This window comes from Gossypium arboreum, chromosome 8 (genome assembly GCF_025698485.1).
Source record: "Gossypium arboreum isolate Shixiya-1 chromosome 8, ASM2569848v2, whole genome shotgun sequence".
Taxonomy (NCBI): domain Eukaryota; kingdom Viridiplantae; phylum Streptophyta; class Magnoliopsida; order Malvales; family Malvaceae; genus Gossypium; species Gossypium arboreum.
Window position 1 is genome coordinate 70,242,009 of NC_069077.1, and position 9,880 is coordinate 70,251,888.

Here is a 9,880-nt window from a genome sequence, read left to right on the forward strand (position 1 = left end):
AATGGAGAAATGGGAGGATGAATGAGAAAATTAAATTTCATTACGATACCACTATACAGGGTTGTTGTCACGTGTGAATATGATATGCGTATTGTGCAAGTTTACACGTCGGATAGAGTAATACAGTGATGAGGGAGTATCATTCCCACGAGGATTCGATTGAGGCACAAAAGTGGTAAAGTTATTATAATAAAATGCGATTAATTCTATGGTAAAGCTATGGTAAGTATGTAGTGGCAATTAAAAGGAATATTGATGTATACGATATGTGGAATTAATGAATACTTCGAAATGCTATAGAAAAACGAGAGTAGAAATGTAATGGCAATTATGAAAATGATTATGTGAATAATATGTAACTTAGAAATGTAATGGCAATTATGAAAATGATTATGTGAATAATATGTAACTTGATAAATAAAAAACTAAGGATGTGATGTCAACGATACTGCAGCAAAAGATAAGGGTTACATGATGTTGAGTGGGAAGTTCGGGATTACTAAGTATCTACTTTTCCAGTTAACAATGCCTCAGCAAAATCATACTTAACTTGCTGCTTAGAAGAGTTCTAAAGTGGCCTGCTTCTTTCGAAAGAAAAAACCTCAAGTTACCTTACCTGTGTCTATAAGCCTTTAATATGGTACCCTGCGTTGTTTTCGTCTGTATGAATGCTTATGTCTAAAGTCTACTACAAGTATTTTTTAAGCACTTCCTTATATAATTCAACCACGGTCTAACTAATCTAACCTTTTCATAATTTAAATTAATTTAAGGGTAGGTTGTACAGTCGACTATGTCTAGGGATCGCTCACATACATTTTAAAGAATAAAACAATTGAATGGAACAATAAAATAATTCAAATTTATCTGCGGCCATTAAAGACAGCCAAAGTTTCATCAAAGTAACCCCAACCCTATGATATTTAGATCATAGGTTGGCAAATAAAATTCAACTCAAACATCATTTTCATCACTGTAATTCACGAAGGAATATATTAGAAATAATAGAAGAACGTCAGGAAGACAGCATTCGTTTGCCCAATCCACACTCCAACTGCGTAGTGTCTTGAGGTGAATAAGAGGGACTGCCTTTATTTAGCTCCTCTCTCTATTCAGCTACTACCTTCTTATTTCGCCTGAGAATCTTTACCCTTGTTCACTCTTTATAGTTTTCTAATTTTCTTCTTTTTAAATTATTCTTTTTTTTCAGGATAATTCTAACAGCCCAAGATTTATCTTCTCCCCTTTTCTAGACAGATTTATTTGGTACAAGAAGAGTTGGGCTAAAACTGATATGCACTGAATGCTGACTGGACAACTTCTTGGCATTGCCATAGCATACGAGCTGGCAATCTGACTACCTTTTTGCCCTAGCAAAACTTCACTCCTTTATTTCTTGTTCCTTACCTTGCACCTGCCAATACATCAAAACACTGCCCTTACACAAGCAATTAAAAGTACCTGATATTTAAACTCAACCTAAGTTCTAATGTAATGCTAAAAATACTAATGAAATGTCTTAAAATGCAACTAGATGTACTTAACTGTAGAAAATTAACTAGGTCCAAAAGCATGAAATATAACTCTTTTCAAGAGTTATCACACCCCCAAACTTGATTTATTGTTTGTCTTCAAGTAAAATATGCATGCATGCATAAATGCCAACATTTTGGGAGTACATCAAACCAACACATACTACCAGGCTATTCAAAGAACAAGTACATCAGTTCTCAGCAATCACCTTTTTCATAAAACTCATTCGAGTGTCAAAAGGTTGCTCAACAAAGGTAGTGAAAAAATTTCTCCCTAAACACAGAATCTCCTAAGCACTCATGTATTCTCTCTTTTGGCCTACAGTAACCATCTTCTGATTTACTTAGTTCATTTATTACCTAAACACACGTTACTTGCTTTAAGCCTATTTATTATATATTAATCATATTTATGCTTTTTTAACAGTAATATTATTAAGGGATTTAATATGTCACAAAATTCTTCGACTGACAATCATAGTAGAGCATACACTGAATTATCGAGTATTCAATCATGTCATAATTTAAACCAAAAGTCACTCACGAAGCTCAAACTTTTGACTAAAAGGATGGATGGGGCATACAACTCCCTCTTTAGCTAATCAATCCTTTTTTCTACAACGGAGTGCCCCTAATATTATTTCCATGAAACACACTCTTGCTTAGACTCACCTTTTTAATCAACAGCACAATTGACCAAACAAAGTGATGCTGACCTACTTGGCAATTCTAAACATGAGAGTGCCTACTGTCCTTTATTTAAATAATATTGTGGCAATATAACTAATGCTTGGCTTTAAAAATCCTTAATTTCATTAAAAGATACTTACTATATCCTTAAAAAAAACTCACTGTGTATAAGACATCCTATTTTTAGAAATTAATTTCCAAGCATCTTAACCTAAACTAAATTCACCTAATTCACTATCACATGTTCTAGGCATATCGAAAAATGTAAACTCATCATCGAAAATCATTAGTGTAAATTGTCTTTCTTATAGACAAAACAATACTTCGATAGTTACAATGCAGTGGCAAAACATCTATATTATATAAAGTGCAATCTAAATGCACAATACAGCCCCAAACCTAAAGGATGCATTGTCCTTAATGCATGTGCATGCAAAAAAAAAAAATAGCTATGGACAAACAAATATCATGGAAAAATGAAATGAAATGAATGATCATCAAAGAAAAAAAAACTTATCTGGCTTGGATTGTAGTATAGGTACTTTATTCAGTTTTTCGTGTGGACTTGCGGGCTCTGACCTTGCACCTTATCTTCTTTTTCATAGGGTTTACTTCTTCGTCTTCCTTATCAGTATTTGTGAGATCATCAATCAACTGATCAATTTCATGATCTTGTACAGTCATAGAATTTGGTAGAAATGGTGGTACATGAGTTTTTCCTTTTACGGTGGTAGGGGTTGTAGTAGTAGTAGGGTCATTCTGTCCTTCCTTTTCTTCTTCATTATCCTTACCAAGCTCAACGGATTTTGTCTTCTCAATTTCCTCAACAACCTGTCCAACATTAGCATTGATCTCTTCATTTACTGAGCCAGCTCCGACAGTAGTGTGAGTTGGTTTTGATTTAGACTCAATAGATGGGATCAAAGTCATGGGGAAGACAGGAAATTCTGGTATTGGCTTTGAAAAATTCTTTTGTAGAGATCGTTTAACTGCCAAATCCCTATCCCTTACATATGACCAATACTGAGCCTGCTACTTTTTAGCCTGGACTAACTCTTCAGCTAGTTGGTACTGCTACTTTCAAACAGGGACATCCTTTGCCCTAGCTGCTTCAGGGATTTTAATATTTGCTGGTTGAATGAGTCCTGAGGGACTGAGAGTGTATTGTAGGAATGCGCGTGGCAGTAGAAGCCTGACTCTGTTGAGTTGCTATGGTAGTATCAATGTCTTAAAGCTTGGAAAAAATTTCCCTTATGAGTCCACCCATATTAGGGGTAATATCCTCAGCATTAGTAAGAGGAACATTAGTAGTCTTACATAATACAGTAATGAGAGAAGGAAGATTTAAACTACCGGCATTCTTCTAGCACAACGATGGACTTCTAGAAAAATGATCCTTCCTACATTAATCGTTCTTCCCTTTATAATAGAATACAACATGAACATCCCTTCCTTGGAAATGGTGGTATTATGCGTGGAAACGATTTTAATGAAGCCCTTTCAATAGTGTAGCATTCCTTACTAGAAACAATCCATTATGTGCCTTCGACACATAAATCCTTCAAAATTGTGTCAAACCCTCGGTTGTGACGTTATCCGTAAACTTGGCATGTTCATCTTGCAACTCTCTAAGGCTAAACTAGGTATTTATACGATCCTCATCAAATGGTACAGAAGTGCCCTACATATAAATGAAAGAAGAATAAGGAGAGTTCACATGGGCATAGAACTCTCTAACTACTCTACCCAAGATATCCTTTAGGTGTAAATAAAAAGAGTAGAGCTTGAAGATAAAGAAACCATAAAGGTGGGAGCTTTATGAGAAATGTAAAATGTGAACTGTTGGGGAGAAGGAAATAAGGGGGTTAATGATGACAGTTTTAAGGTAGATGAAAAATGCTAGGGAAGTTTGTGATGTGGCGACAAGAACAGAAAGAAATTTTTAAGGAGAAAAGATAAAATAACCTAGCCCTACAATATAGGTTATCTTCCTAAGGCTTCCCCAAGAAAATTATTAGGTTAATTTACTCAATCAATCTCTCATTTGGACTTTTCTTCCAGGTCAACCCTTGATAATTTAACACCTCGTCACCTAGCTTGTCAGGACATAATGCTTCTCTATAATGCTACCTTTGTAATGCTAAGGCAACCGCCCTCCTAGTACACACTAATAAGTTGATTCTTTTATCTTGCATTTGAAAAACTACACTAATGTATAAAAATCAGAAATGAAATGACATACAATAAAAATTTAGCACATAACCAATGAACAAAAATAACTAAAAAAATGAATTTAAATTAAAGCAAGTAAATAAAATAATATAAAAAATTGCAAACTCAAGCATTTTGAAGGTCGATGTTTGCTTGCCACACTCCATATGAGAACCCTAGTAGTGCTTCAAGCATTGTCTATTAACTTTGAATGTAACACCCATTTTCATGTCTTTGTTAACAATAGCTCCGTATGAGAATACTTGAACTACTTCAAAAGGACCTGACCAGTAAGATTTCAATTTACCAAAGCACAATTTGAGTCTAGATTAAATAGTATACATGTTGTCCTGGTTCAAATTGTCTCTACATAATTCTATTATCATGTCATCGCTTGGTTATAGTTTATCATTTTCATATGCTGTGCCCGAAAATCTTCCATTTCATTTAACTCTAACAACCTTTTATTACCAACAGCAACCCAATCATGTTCAACTTCTTGATAGCCCAAAATGCTTTGTGTTTAAGCTCAACAAGTAAGTGACTTGGCTTCCCATAAACAATTTTAAAAGGCGACATCCTTAATGGTGTTTTAAACGTAGTTCGATAGGTGCACAAAGCTTCATCCAGTCTGGTGGACCAATCCTTACGAGATGAGTTCACTACTTTTTTCCAAAATTTGTTTAATTTCTTTATTAGAACTCTTAGCTTATCCATTTGTCTGGGGATGATATGCCGTAGCAATCTTATGATTCACTCTATAACTACGCAAGCCATTGGCCACCAATTTACAATTAAAATGGGATCTTTCATCACTGATAATGGCTCTAGGTGTACCAAATCTTGTAAAGATGTTCTTATGTAGGAACTTCAGTATTGACTTAGCATCATTAGTAGCTAGGGCTACCACTTCTACCCATTTAGAAACATAATCTATCGTCAAAAGTATATACAATTTGCCCACTGACAGTGGAAATGGACCCATAAAGTCTATTCCCCATGCATCAAATAAGTCAACCTCCAGTATACTTTGTAGTGGCATTTCATTCTCTTAAATAGATTCCCCATTCTCTAACAATGGTCACACGATTGACAGAATTCATGAGCATTTTTTAATAGATTCACCCAATAGAATCTCAACTGAAGTAATTTAGTGGTGGTTCTCATTCCTCCAAAATGTCCTCCATAAGGAGCCAAATGACAATACTACAAAATATTGTGTATTTCATCATTAGGGACACACTTTCAAATGAATTGATCAGCATAATGTTTAAATAAGAAGGGTTCATCCCAGTGATTTTGTTTAGCATCATGAAGAAATTTCTGCCTTTTGTGGGTGTTTAAATAAAGCAACATCATACCCCTTACCAAGAAATTCACTATATCGGCATACCATGGTAATGCATTGGCAACTAACAATTGTTCGTCTTGAAAATCTTCTTTAATAAAGTTATCACGTTGACAAATGATCAGCCACTTGGTTTTCAGTCCCCTTTTGATCTCAAATTTCCAAGTCAAACCCTAAACCCTAAAACAATATCCACCTAAGCAATCTCAGCTTGGCATCTGTCTTAAGCACCAAGTACTTAATAGTTGAGTGATCTGTGTAAACTATAACCTTAGTACCCGCTAGATAAGGAAGGAATTTATCAAACACGAACACCACAGCTAACAAATTTTCTTCCGTGGTGGTATAACTAAGCTGTGCGTCTGTTAGAGTTCTACTAGCATAATATATTGCATGCAGTATTTTGTATCTCTTCTGCCCCAACATTTCTCCTACGGCATAGTCGCTAGCGTCGTACATGAGTTCCAATGGCAAGGTCCATTCTTGAGCTACTAAAATTGGTACTGCTACCAGTATTTTCTTTAATTCCTCAAAAGTAACCACACAATGTTGATCAAAATCAAAGGATCTATTTTGCACTAGCAGTGTGCACAAGGGTTTAGATATCTTTGAAAACTCCTTAATGAATCTTCTCTAAAATCCTGCATGATATAGAAAACTTCTACCACCCTTGACACTGGTGAAGGTGGCAATTTTTCTAGTACTTTAATTTTTTCTTAGCCTATTTCAATTCCTCGTTGTGATATCTTATGTCCTAAGACAATTCCTTCACAAACCATGAAGTGGTCCTTTTTCCAGTTCAAGATAAGATTTGTTTCTTCACAGCGGCTCAAAACCAATTCCAGATTTTTCAAATAATATTCAAAATCATTTCCAAATATAAAGAAATCATCCATAAAAACTTCAAGGATATTCTCCACCATATCCGAGAATTTGACCATCATACAGTGTTGAATAGTTGCCAGGGCATTACATAATTTGAACGCTATCTGTCTAAACGCAAAAGTACCATATGAACAAGTGAAAATTATCTTCTCTTGGTCATTAGGATCTATGAAAATATTATTATACCCTAAATACTCATCTAAAAAATAGTAGAAAGCTTTCCCTACTAACCTATCCAACATCTGATCAATAAACCGCAAAAGGAAATTGTCCTTCCTAGTTGCCTTATTAAGCTTCCAACAATCCATGCACACTCTCCATCTTGTAACCATGTGAGTTTGTATGAGTTCATTATTGTCATTACTAACCACTGTGGCACCTTCTTTCTTGGAGACACATTGTACAGGGCTTACCCATAACCTATATGAGATTGGTTAAATAATGCCAGTATCAAGCCACTTGATAATCTCTTTCTTTACAACTTTTTTCATTAGATTCAATCTTCTTTGCTACTTAGTAGGTTTTTTGTGGCAATCCTCTAACAAGATTTCATGCATACAAAACACAAGACTAATTCCCTTTATATCAGCAAGGGTCCATCTTAACGCCTTCTTAAATCGTTGTGGGACTTCCAACAACTTGACATCTTGTTTGGATGCCATTTCTACAAAAATCACAACCAGCAAGGTGTTGTTATCTCCCAAGCATTCATATTTTAAATGTTTCAGCAAAGGTTTTAGCTCCAATGTAGGAGGTTCCTCTATAGAAGGTTTAGGAGGCTTAAACAAATGAGTCAATAAATCCAAAGAGTCAAACTTTTTCCCTAGTGTCTCCACCATCCATTTTGCTTCCATGAATTCACCAAGTTCTGCTAAACTTACTTTATCAATCCATTCTAATGAGTCTTCATTACTATCAGAATTACTGTGCCAAAGTCTAGTGAATTCCTCTACTAATGTTTCTATCAAACCAATGGCGTGGCATTCTTCTTTTTCGTCTGCACATTTCAAAGCATCAAAAACATTAAAAGTAACCTGTTGATCATTTAATCTCATAGTTAGTTCACCTTTCTATATGTAAATTAGAGTTTTGCCTATAGCAAGAAAAGGTTTTCCAAGAATAATTGACACATTTTGATCATCTTCAAACTCTAAATTAAGAAAATCAGCAGGAAATATAAATTTATCTACTCTTACCAACATGTCCTCAATTTTACCTTCTAGATGGGCGTAACATTGATCAGCTAATTGCCAAGTCACCGTAATAGGTCTTGCTTTTCCAATTCCTAGCTTCCTGAAAATAGACATAGGCATTATATTTATACTCGCTTCTAAATCGCATAACGCCTTACAAACATACTTTCCAATTGAACAAGGGATAGTGAAACTCCTTAGATCCTTCAACTTTGGAGGTACTCATCAACATTACTGTACACCTTTTAGTGAGAGAAATAGTCTCAAACTCTCCTAATTTAGGCTTCTTTAACAATATGTCTTTCATAAATTTTACATAATTGGGCATCTACTCCAAAGCTTGCAATAATTGTATGTTGATATGGAGTTCCTTCAAAGTATTTAAAACTATTTTGAACTGAACATCCTGTTTAAAAATCTAGAATCGCTGAGGAAAAGGCAAAGGTGGTTGTCCTTCAGGTTATTGATATTGTTTTACTATGGCATTCTTGTTGGCAGTACGATCTAATTCTGCCACAACATATCTCTAGGTGCCCTTTTCAGGTGTTGTCTGATGTGCAGTAGGTTTTGAAATCTTTTCTTGATTGTAGTTGGATTTGTCTTCCTCTATCATGGCATCTTGAACAACTTTATCCAACTAAGTCCCAGTTCTAAGAGTGATGTCTTTGCACTACTCTTTCCCTTGGGTTCTTGAATTTTTAGTATCACTTGGCAATGCTCCTTGTGGCTTTGAATTTAGAGCGTTCGCTATTTTCCCCACTTGATTTTCAAGAGCTCGAAGAGATGCAATATGACTCTGAATCACATCATTATTTTTGACCATATACTCCTTCAACAAAGATTCAATAGAAATAGAAGATGATACTTGACCTTGTTGAGCATTGTGCCTCGGCATAGGTTAATTATAACCAGGCGGGTGCATTATGGATATTTTGTCTTGCAACATTGTGTGAAGCCCCAGCACCTTGATTGTTCCAATTAAAATTTCGAATGCTGCTCTCACCCAAGATTGTAACTATCAAAATAGGGATTATTATTTCGGTTAAAATTACCCATATAGTATACCGATGCTGGGCTTGGTGGGCTTCTTTATTGTTTTGATCATATTAGCTAAAGAAGATACCTGGGTTGTCAACGAAGTAATTGCATTGAGCTCCATAGTACTAGCAGCTATCTTGTACGTCCTAACCCTTGTATTAGGGTATTAATAGTCATTGTTGGCAATCTTTTCCAAAAATCTCATCTGCTTCGTTGTAAGATTTATCCAACAATGTACCATTGGCAGATGCATCAACTACCATTCTCGTATGTGCATTCAGCCCATTATAGGATATTTCCATCTTAGTCCAGTGCTGAAATCAAGCACCAGACATTTCTAAATTAAATCTTTTAATCATTCCCAAGCTTCATATAATGTTTCATCCTCTAACTGCCAAAAATACGTGATATCATTTCTAAGCTTGGCATTCATATTTAGTGGATCATATCGTAGTGAAAACCTTTAACAAATGTCATTCAATGATGTCACTATCCTCGATGAAAAAGCATTCAGCCATGCTCTCGCACAATCTCTTAAGAATATGGAAATAGTATAAGTTGCAAGGCGTCTTCAGGAAGACCTTGTTGTCTAAATAAGTCACAGACCTCTACAAAAGGTCTTAAGTGTAGTCTCAGATCTTTAGCAGGTAACCCACTAAACTGTCCTATTATTTGCAACATCTGAAACATTACTGGTTTAAACTCAAATTGCTGAGCCTGTATTTGTGGCCTGATTATCCCTGGATTCAAATCATCTAAAATTGGAGCAACATGCTCTCAAACAGGTCGGTCTCAGTCATCAATCACCTAACAAATAAGAGGATTCACATCCTGACCATTTGGATTATTATCAGACCTAGACCATTTGGGTTATTGTTAAGATCAAGGTCATTGCCATTCCTAGCCATTTTTCACAGTTCTTTCTGCCTTCTTCGCAAAGTTCTTTTGATTACTAAGTTAATGGGATACTCTTTGTTAGTAGG

General features: G+C 35.4%; 1 non-coding gene across 1 annotated transcript; it reads left to right on the forward strand.

Annotated features, from left to right (window-relative positions):
* The first annotated feature begins 9,214 nt into the window (after positions 1-9,214).
* On the forward strand, positions 9,215-9,321 carry LOC128280238 (small nucleolar RNA R71). Its single transcript, XR_008270418.1, has one exon. It is a non-coding gene; the product is annotated as a small nucleolar RNA R71 (small nucleolar RNA).
* Positions 9,322-9,880: the final 559 nt, after the last annotated feature.